Below are 10,097 nucleotides of genomic sequence, written 5' to 3'. Positions count from 1 at the left end.
CCATCAGTGAGAGAGAAAGTATGAACTACTCAGTGATAGGCTCGAGAGTGCAGGGTCAGGGTTTGGATGTAGGGAGACCATCCACTTCTGCCCCCACCCCATGGTAACGCTGGTCCTCCCTGCTCTGAGTGCTGGTGCCTCCTTCCCTGCATAGGAAACTACCTGAAGACCTGCAGGCCTTGGTGTGTGAAGCCAACACATCCCCCACCCAAGACAAATCACAAAAATGATGGGGGGTGGGGACAAAATGGGCTTTCCTTTCCTTCTCATGCTGGCAGCAGACCTGAACACTCTACTTCGGCGGAGGGGAGGGGTGGAAGAAAGAGGGAAACAAGAAGGCAAACACGGAAATCCCATCAGTACAGGCCTGCCATTCCCTCTGTGAGAGCTGTCTTATTTTCCCGAGGCACCAAGGACACGGTTTTTTGGAGCAGACATTTTTTTTTTAAGTCAGTTCTGCAGGGTTGATAGAACAGAGAACGTCAGAGCTGAAGGGGACCTTAGAACGCAGAACTCTTGGAAGCCAAACAGCTGACAAGATGCAGAGAAAAGTGTGTGAGAAGAGGAGCCGCCATATTCCAGGCCCGGCTTTGCAGGAGGTAGTGGGGATGCGGCTGAGTCATTTCCCTAAGCACGGCTTTAGCTTCCTAATTTTCCAAATGAAAGCATTGGAAGAAGCAGCGTCAGGAATAATTGTCTGGGTTCTAATTCTTTCTTCCTTGACCGTCCTATGTTCTATTGCTCTAAGATTCGGGCTGACTCTGTGTTCTAAGGGCCCTCTGCCACTGCTATGCTCTGTCCCTGAGCCCTTCCCAGCTTTGATTTATGTCCTCCGGCCTCTCCCAGCGCTGATACAGAAAGGAACTGGAAGGCGCAGCAGACAGAGCTGTAGGCCTGGAGCCAGGAAGGCCCGAGTTCAAATCCTGCCTCGGACTCTTGGTGGGTCCACCTCTGTCTGCCTCAGCTTCCCCATTTATAAAATGAGGCAGCTGGATTCAAAGACCTCCAAGGTGGAAGATCTCATGGTCTCTCTGGCATTAACTAGCCAACATCGAAGTGTTTGCCTTGGGCCAGGTGCTGTGCCAAATGCTTATAAGTAGTGTTGTTTCATTTCATCTTCCCAACAACCCTGTGAGTGAGGTGAGTGCTATTATGATCCCCATTTTACAGATGAGGAAACTGAGGCAAGCAGGGTTAAGTGACTTGCCCAGGGTCACCTGGGTAGTAAGTGTCTGAAACTGGATTTGAATTCAGGTCCTTCTGACTCCCAGTCTGACCCTCTGCCCACTCAACCACCTAACAGCCTTTGTACACCATGAGTTCTTAGGGAAACTGCCCTGCCCAATTTCATGTGCAAAACCCTTGATCTGTGACTCTGATTTCCAACTGGCTTATTCTCATTTTTGTATTTCTCATAACTGCTTGTGGAATGGCCTTATTCCCTTTATCTCAGGTTTGGAGAGGGAAGGCTAAGTCTTACAATAGTGGAGAGGTGTCCTAGCCAGACCCAGAGCCCCATGAGATTTCCCTTTCACCTCTTTCAGCCTGGGCACACCCTCCTCTGGTCCCTGTTCACAGTTAAGTCTTTGGGGTTGTTTGTGAAGTTTGAAAAAAACATTGCTTAGTGAGTTTTGAGGTCAGGAACAGGAAAAATATGAACCTCGAAACTCATTCATTTTAAAAAATATATATTATTTTAAGTAACAAATTGGCAGGACTTGGAAGCCTGTGGCCTGATGAGGAATGGATCTTTTTTGATGCTTTCCAATAGGCACTATTTGGGGTGGGGTGGTGAGGGACAGAGGTGAGGCCATGCCTGGCCAGCCTGGCCAACCCACGTGTACAGATGTGCCCAGGATACAGATGCTTGGCTGGCCCCTTGGCGGGGAAGGCTTGACACGCAGAGGCTGGAAGGGGCTGGTTGGGGGAGGGACTTCTGAGTCTCATCTTGTCCTGTTTTCCTTCTTCCAGTGACCCAGACCTCCCCGAGGACCATCGCCCATACCCTCCCTCCCTTGGGTATCGGGGCCAGAAGAGCATCATGTCCCAGAAAGAGGTTTCCAGTTGTCTGCTAACATCCCAGCTCGCTCACGTCAGCTGAGCCATACAGAGGTAAACAGCCTGACTTTGCTTTCTCTCTCTGACTCACTCCATCTTTCCCCTCCCTCCTGTTCTCCTTTTCTCATTCCACACCTGCCCCTCCCTAGCTCTTCCTCCATGGGAATCTCTTTTTCCTGAAACTCTCATCCTCCCCTTTTGTCTCCCCTTCATAGGCACTTTCTGCTCTCTCCTTCTTTCTACTCTCTTCCTCCTTTCCATTTCTAGGTTTCGCCTCCCTTTCCACACTTACTCTCTTTGATCCTCCTCATTCCCTTCTCTCCCCTCCCATTCTCTTCCTTTTTCCCATATTTCTTTCTTCTATCTCTCTCTCTCTCTCTCTCTCTTTCTCTCTCTCTCTGTCTCTCTGTCTCTCTCTCCCCCATTTCTTTCTCTCTTCTCCTTTCTCTATTTGTTCATTTTCTCTCCTCTCTCTCCCTCTCTTCTTTCCTCTATTTCTCTTTCCATTTCCCTAGAATCATACAGTAGATTTAGATTTGAAAGGAACGTGAAAAACAAAAACATCATACAAAAACTTCGATTTGATACAGATGGCCAAGAAAGGTTCTATAGCCTGGGGAGAATCGCCCAACTATATCCAATGTTGGGGGCAGGCCTTCCTGACTCCAAGACTAGTCCTGTATCCACTGGCCCACCTAACTACCAAAGACTTGTACTCAGACAAGCCTTGAGCCTTTACATCAAATGTTTGGTGTTCAGACACAACTAAGGTATTCAACCTCTTCTCATAGGTGTTTACACTGAGAGGGGGTGGGAGGAGTCATGGCAATCCTGTGATACATCAGAAGGGTACTGGTTTGGGAGTCAAAGATCCTGGAATCAAATTCTTCCTCAACTGTTTACACCTGGGTCACATTAGAGGGATCATTTGACTTTTGTAGGTCTCGGCTTCTTCATCTGTAAAATAAAAAGGCTGTACAACTTGGCTTCAAAGGACACTTTCAGCGATAGATCTATGAACCAATTAATTTTACAGATATGGAAATGGGCATAGGGTGGCAGAGATCAGAATAGTAACAGAGAATTTTTTGCATGGCATCCAAAAGGATTTGGGGGAGAGCTTATGGGGAGCATGGCAGCTATGGAAGGGTCCCTCCCTTGGACATTGGGAGGTTCCAGGCTGTTAAACAACAGACCACTGCTATGAAGATGAGACACCTCAGAGCCAGGGCTGCTACCATTTGGAAGGACAGTGCTACTAGTGGATCGCTAAATTTTGGCACATGGGGACAAAGCCCTGATTGCCCCACCCTAGGTACATTTCCAGCCTACAGACCTCTTAATGTCCAAAAGAGAGTTTTTTCAACAATGCTGCACTTCCTGCCTCTTTGCCCCTTCTGTTCCTTTTTTTTCCTCTTGTTTTCTTTCCTTTGTAACTGTACCACTCTCCATTCTCCCCAGTCCTCTCCCTTCTCTTCTGCCTTTCCCTCCTTTCCTGCTCCCCCTGCATTCTCTCAAGGACCTAACTGGTCACACTCAGTTAAAAGTTCCCCAGAACAAGAACCTAATAGTGGATTCACTGATTCCAAAAAAAGTGTGGATCATGACTTGAGCTCTTTGAGGTGCTTGGAGAGAAATATCCTGAGCTTTGATTTGGGGACAGAATTTCTACTCAGCAGGGTCAGTCAGTCAGTCAGTCAATAAACATTTATTAAGCATCGACCACGTGTCAGGTACCATACTAATGAATGGGGATACAAATAAGAAACTAAGAAGGGTAGTCTCTGCCCTCAAGAAGCTTCCGGTCTAATGCAGAAGAAAACACACCAAAGAAAGCTGAAGAGGGCAAAGGAAGGAGAAGGGACCCAGTTAGAGGGCATGACAGAGTCCAGTCCAACAAGGTAGAGCCAGTGGGAAATGAAAAGATGAAGAGTCTGGGAACCCTGCTCAAATGGAGGCTTTGGAAGGAGTTCTTTGCCCTGAATTCCAATTCTTCCATCAGAGAGACAGAAAGTAGGGTTATTGTTTTTGCTAAGATGCCACAAATCATCGAAATTAGAGTTGATAAATACTCTAGAATATAGAAAGTCAGATCTGGGAGTGACCTTGGAACACAGAATATAAGAGTTAAGAAAGGCTCTAGAACAGAGGATGTCATGAGTGGGAGGGTCCTTAGAACAGAGAGTGTCAGAGGTAGGAGGGGCCTTAAAACAGAGGATGTCTTAGGTGGAAGGGGCCTTAGAACAGGTGATGTCAGAGCTAGGAGGGGTCTTAGAACAGGAAAAGTCAGAACTGGAACAGAGAACATGCAAAGTCAATCCAGAAGGCATCTTAGAACATAAGGCATACACAGTTGGACGGGCCAGGGTTGGGAGGTAAATCAGAGATGATTTATTGCAACTCACCTGTTCTACAGATGGGGAAACAAAGGCCAGGAGTGGTAGGTGACTAGCCCAAGTTCACTAGTAGTAAGCAGTAAAGCCGAGGTTTAAATCCAGAGCCTCTGGCTTCATATCAAATGCTCTTTTCTCCTCAATCATGCTATCTTCTCAATTCCTGGTATCTTGACCAAAGTAAGCATCTCTTCCCCATCCCAGGTGGTTTCAATCATGGACAGTTGAATGCGTCTGGTTTTAGGCACTATGATTAACCACCATCTGGTCAAATGGGGCCTCGTTGGATGAAAACGTTCCAAGGTGGCCAGAGAGAGACCTTGCACTGCGTCCCCGCCAAGGCGAGCTTGATCGGCCTCAGACATCAGCCAGGGCCTGGTGTGATGCTGACTTTCAGGGTTTAGCGTTAAATGAGAAGCATCGGTATCTTCCAGAGCCAGCGCCAGAACTAAACTCATGGTCTGGCAAGAGGGCAGAGCTGCTGGGGAATGCATTAAGGATCCCATTTACACTTCTGTTGTTCTGGCTGATCCTGCACCCAGCCCTTTAACACCAGAAGGACCAGGAAGAAATGCTCACCCCCGTGTGAATTCCCAGAGCATTTGTGTGTATTGCCAAAGACCTGGAGGGGGTCTAGAGGAATCAATCCAGGATGGCAGTGTCTATGCCATCAGTGGATGTGCTGAAGGAACAGGGATTGCTTATCCTGGAGAAGAGTCAGGAAATCCTGAGAGCATCCTCCAGATGTGTGAGAGGTTATCTCATGGATGTCCATTTGGTCTGCTTTGCCCCCCACCTCAATCGCAATGTTGGAAGGGGATGTGGGAGGGGTGAAGTTACAAAGAGGCAGATTTAGATTTAAGTTAACAAAAGCCTTCATAACAATGAAACCTCTCCAAAATGGAGCCACCACTGGGCAGCCCTAAGAAGTGCTGGGGGTTTTCTGAGTTTGAGGGCCACACCAAAAATCCAACCAGTCCCTTATCTCATCTGTTACAGAGGAGACTCCTACGGAAGTGAGATGCACCAGTGAGATCCTTTCTGGCTCTGGGATTCATGCCTTCACACCCATCTCCTCAGGCCTCGCTTGCTGGACAGCTTGTGTTATTTTCCTACCTATAAAGCGACTTGGTTTGGGGAGGGGGCGGTGTTGTAAGCCTTTGGGGACCACACTATTTGGTGTGAAGTAAAGGTCTGTAGTTCAAGTGAGACTGGAGAAGTCTCCCTGTCTATACCCCTCCCAGGAAAGTGTCTTCCTTCCTTCTTACTACAAATGGGCAGAATCCCATTTAGTTAAAGTCTGGTTTGGGGTGTGGGGTGTCTATGGGGCATGAAGGCGGAAAGGAAACTTTATGCCAGAGACCTCCTTCAAACATCATCAAATTGGAGATTGCTGTGTGTGAGTTTCCTCCTTTTCCCAAATCCAGACCCTTAGCAAACAAAGAATAGTTTGCTACATTCCTAACAAAGCTTCTTTTAAGATAAAGGGGGAAAATACAGAGAGAGAGAGAGAGAGACGGAGGGAGGGAGGGAGAGAAGCCACATTCAGGCATTCAGAAGCTGGCCGGTCCAGGCCAAATTCTTTGGGAGTTGAATTTCCACCGGGGTCAGCTTTCCTGCTGACTCCGGCCACCTAAAACAAGCAGAATGTAACTGTATCTGGGGCCCTTTGGTTCACCTGGTGACAAAGCTGCTGCCGGGCTGCAGAGTGTGGCCCCCAATATGGTCTGCATTAGGGCGCAGCTGATATTCAATCTCAGCTGGGGGTAAGGGGGGAGGGGCGGTGGTCGCATATTTGCACACTTACTGAGCAGGACCCTTCTCCTTGTTTCCTGGGGGGATGTTGGCGGCTAGGGCTCAACCTGAAATAATATCAAGCTGTTGAGAGAACAAGTAGGAAGAAATGTGAGCACATCTGAAAGGAAGGGCCTCCCAGATGTGCTTGTGGGGTGTTGGCTGGGGCACTGGAAAGGGCCTTGGCCTGGCAGTCAAGAGACCTGGTCTTCCCATGTGACCTTGGGTAAGCTGCTCTGCCTCCCTGACTCAGTTTCCTCATCTGTAAATTGAGGGTGTTGGATTAGGCATAAAGCTCCCCCCTGCCCAGTCATGCCCTTCTTTTTTGCTGTGAGTACACAGAGTAAAGAGGCCAAGATTTTGAAATCCTATTCCTACCTAGAGAAGGGCTGAGAAAATGCCTCTCTCACCTTTGCAGAGGTAGGAGACTAATGACTTGGAACTTTGGCACTGCTGTCCTTTACTGATGTCTGTGTTAATGTTCCTAAACTGCTCTTAAAAAAATCTTGCTTTTAAAAAACTGTTATAAGAGATGGCTCACTGAGGGGAGGGCAGAAATTAAGGTGACATAGAACAATCAAAACACTAATTTTAAAATGTGTCCAACCATATGCCAGAAAGGGAATGATCCCGTCCCCTTCCTTAAGGCATGGATCCCCTCTCCCCCCACTCCTCAGAAAAAGAAACTGTCAAAAGGGGGGTGGTGCCATCCTAGGGAAGAGGCAACTTGAGGCTTAAGGAAAATATTTTTCACAATTGAAACTATCCCAAAAAAGAAGTAGGTGCCTTGGGAGGTATTCTGGTCCCTGGCTCCCAGAGTCTGAAATGGGAACAAGATGGCTATGAATCCGGGATACTGGAAAGCAGACTCCTGCTCCAGGTATGAGCTGAAGTAGACAGGTCCCCTCTGACCAGAGGCTCTAAGGCTACTGTATGCCCATTCAGATGGGGTGGCCCATCCAAGCCCAGTGCAACCTGGCCCAGGCAGCTGTTGCTTGCTGGAATGACAACACTCAGCCAATCAGGAGGCAATTACTGGTATCCTTTCTGGAGCCCCAAAGCACCTAATCTTGTTACTGGGGAGCCATGGAGAGGCTGGGGCTGCTTCGCACTAATCCTCCCTGGGCCCCAAAGCTGAGGCCCCACACTGGCCCAAAGGAGCGCCTGATAGCTTGGGGTGCCAGGTGTGGCCTCTTTTCTCTGCCCCTTCTCCCATCTACTCCAGAACCCTCAATCTAGTTTCTTGAGTCTTCTGGCCTCCTCCCACATCCTTTTTAGAATCAGATATATTAGATGTGGAAGGGACCTTAGGGCTTAGGACATGGAATTTCAGGTCTGGGATGGACCTTAGAACAGGGAATGTCAGAGCTAGGAGGGAGCTTAGAACAGGGAATGCCAGAGCTAGACGGAACCTTATAATACAGAATACCAAAGCTTGGTGGTGCCTTAGAACAGGAGATGTCAGAGCTGGAAGGGCTTTAGAACAGAGGATGTCAGAGCTGGGAGGGTTCTTGAACAGAGAATATCAGAGTTAGGAGGGACCTTAGAACAGAGAATGTCAGAAATGAAAGGGAGCTTCAAACATAAAAGGAGGGAATTGGAAGAAGTCTTAGAATGTTGATTGTCAGAAATAAAAAGACTTTAGAACAAAGAACGTCAGAGCTGGAAATGGACTTAGAACAGGGAATGAGAGAAGTAGAAGGGACCATAGAACACTGAAAGTGAGAGATAAGGGAGATCTTAGAACGTTTCATGTCAGAGTTGGGAAGAACCTGGGAGATCATCTAACTTATTCACTCATTCAAAAAGTCTTTACCGAGCACCTACAATATGGTAGATGCTCTTCTAGGGTCTGAGGAGACTGAAACAGACTGTCCTCAAAGACCTTACTTTTCTATTGGGTGAACAACTCTAAAACACATATAAGTAAAAACAAAATAAAAACAAAAATAAAATACAAAAAAACTCCATAACGAACAAAGCAGGGGGCAGCTAAGGAAGCAGGCTTGAAGGAGGAGTCCTATGCCCCAGCCTCGTACTCACCCTTTCTCACTCTTCTCTGCATTCTTCCTCACTGGTCACACTTCTCTCCCTGGAGGCAGTGTGGTCCAATGGAAAATGCTCTTGCTTTCCATGCAGAAGAGGCCTGGGTTCAAATCCTGCTTCTGAAACTTCTCAGCTGAGGAACACAAGACAAAGTCTGTTTCCTCTCTGCTCTCCAGAGCCCCCTCCCACATACCTGCTATGGGACCCTGGCAAGCCACTTAATTTCTTTCAGCCTCAGTTTCCCTATCTGTGTTGTTGGTGAGTCATTTCCATCATGTCTGACTCTCCATGAGCGAATTTGAGAGTTTTCTTGGCAAAAATACTAGAGTGGTTTTCCATTTCCTTCTCCAGCTCATTTTACAAATGAGGAAACTGAGGCAAACAGGGTTAAGTGACTTGCTCAGGGTCACACAGCTAGTAAGTATCTTGAGGTCAAATTTGAACTCAGGTCTTCCTGAGCTCTGTGAACTATGGTGACAGCTAGTTGCTCTTCCTTATCTGTAAAAATAAAAGTCCCTACCTCCCAGAGTTGTGAGGATCAAATGAGATGATACCTGCAAAGTGCTTGGCATAGTAGCTAGCACATAGTAGGCACTTAATAAATGCTTATTCCCTGGGGCGGCTAGGTGGTGCAGTGAATAGAGCACCAGCCCTGGAGTCAGGAGGACCTGAATTCAAATCTGGCCTCATACACTTAACACACACACACACACACACACACACACACACACAAAAACACAAAATAAATTAGCCATGTGACCTTGGGCAAGTCACTCAACCCCAATTGCCCTCCAAAAAGATAAAGAAACAAACAAACAAATAAATAAATGCTTATTCTCTTCCCTTCCTTCCAGAAACAGAAATTTGAACTATTGTTCAATGTTTATACAATAAAATTAGGAAATAAGCATGTCATTCGAGGAATAATCTGGATGTCCTTCCATTATTGGAGCAGCAAAAACAGAGCAATAGCAATAATGATTCACTGTTCTCTACAATTTTGCAAACATTGTCTCATTTGGTCCTCCCGACAAACCTGGGAGGTGAATGCTAGCATTGTCCCCATTTTATAATTGGGGAAAATGAGGCAACAGAGTTTAAATGGTTTGCCCAGGGTCACACAGTAAGCTTCAGATCTACCTCGTTCTAGTTCCAATGTTTTACCCATTATATTTAGAGAGGAGAAGACTGAGTCAGGGTATCATGGCTGTGGGTCAAGATTGGGGGCAGGGGGAAGAAATGATAACAGTCTTAAAGAATTGTCATGTATGAGGGGGCTTAGGCTTGTTCTTGGCCTCAGAGGCCAGAACTAGGAGTGGGAGTGGGGGGGGGGGACCAGCAGGGAGGTGTCTAGAATGGTTGACTTAGGCTGGGTATCAGAAGAAACTAACCAGAGATATCCCAAAATAGAATTTACTCTTGGGTGTGAGAAGGTTCTACCTCACTGGGAAGCTTCATCAAGACATTGGATTACCACTTCCTGGGGATGATGGTGAATGGCTTCCATTTATGAATGAGTTCCAACTCAGACCCCTAAATGGCCTCTGAGACCCCTTCCAGCTCCAAGATTCTTCAAGTGACCCCAAAAATCCCAATGTTCAGTAAATAACGATGTAACAACCCCTTTAAGGAAACTTCGATTCTGTCAGGCTGGATCCCCAGAGGATCTTCTTAGATTTTTAGGGATGAGCTTCTAGTATTGTCAATCAAGAACCCCCATCAGTGTGCTCCCTATTAATTGTCAGTCAAATAATTTGCTTTTACAAGAGGCATTTGCTAAAAAGGCATGGAAAGCACAATTGTTAT

At 46.9% G+C, this 10,097-nt stretch overlaps 1 long non-coding RNA gene across 1 annotated transcript; it reads left to right on the top strand.

Moving 5' to 3' along the window:
• The first annotated feature begins 73 nt into the window (after positions 1 to 73).
• LOC138156248 (uncharacterized) lies at positions 74 to 5,938 on the top strand. The gene is made up of 3 exons (XR_011167104.1): positions 74 to 599; positions 1,972 to 2,112; positions 5,451 to 5,938. It is a non-coding gene; the product is annotated as an uncharacterized lncRNA (long non-coding RNA).
• Positions 5,939 to 10,097: the final 4,159 nt, after the last annotated feature.

The sequence above is a fragment of the Petaurus breviceps genome, unplaced genomic scaffold (assembly GCF_028583685.1).
Source record: "Petaurus breviceps papuanus isolate PSGF00001 unplaced genomic scaffold, PetGlider_PUasm1.0 99, whole genome shotgun sequence".
NCBI lineage: Eukaryota > Metazoa > Chordata > Mammalia > Diprotodontia > Petauridae > Petaurus > Petaurus breviceps.
Note: the sequence above shows the minus strand (reverse complement) of the source record. Positions and strands in the feature narration are given on the sequence as shown.